The sequence below is a fragment of the Penaeus monodon genome, chromosome 31 (genome assembly GCF_015228065.2).
Source record: "Penaeus monodon isolate SGIC_2016 chromosome 31, NSTDA_Pmon_1, whole genome shotgun sequence".
In the NCBI taxonomy this organism is placed as follows: Eukaryota; Metazoa; Arthropoda; class Malacostraca; order Decapoda; family Penaeidae; genus Penaeus; species Penaeus monodon.
This window is the reverse complement of record NC_051416.1, coordinates 2,674,832-2,675,175: the sequence shown is the minus strand read 5'-3', so window position 1 is coordinate 2,675,175 and position 344 is coordinate 2,674,832. Positions and strand designations below refer to the sequence as shown.

Sequence of the window (344 nt, the reverse complement as noted above, 5' to 3'; positions counted from 1 at the left end):
TTTTATATCTTTTTTCATTGAAGTATAAAGAGCTACGCGCACCACTCTACGAATAACAATGAATTATATAATGGAGTTTTTGTTTGCTTGTTCGTGACTTCTTGAGCAGGGATTTCCTGTGGGATTCCCCCTGCTCAACGTAATATAGCTTGACAATCCACAGCATTTTAATTGTAGGATTTAATTTCTTTACCTTCATAGCCAGTGAATACGCAAGTAGCCAAGACACTCCCCCCCCATTTCCTTCTTCTTGTAGAGCAGTTTCCTTTAGAATTATTTTTTTGTTGCAGCCCATTTTGGTTTCATGTATTATACTCATGACCCTTATAAATGTTTATGGGAGA

The 344-nt window shown here is 36.9% G+C and overlaps 1 protein-coding gene across 2 annotated transcripts in view; it reads left to right on the top strand.

Annotated features, from left to right (window-relative positions):
* LOC119592991 overlaps positions 1-344 on the top strand; it is a gene marked incomplete in the record, with an annotated part of 24,527 nt that overhangs the window by 9,458 nt on the left and 14,725 nt on the right.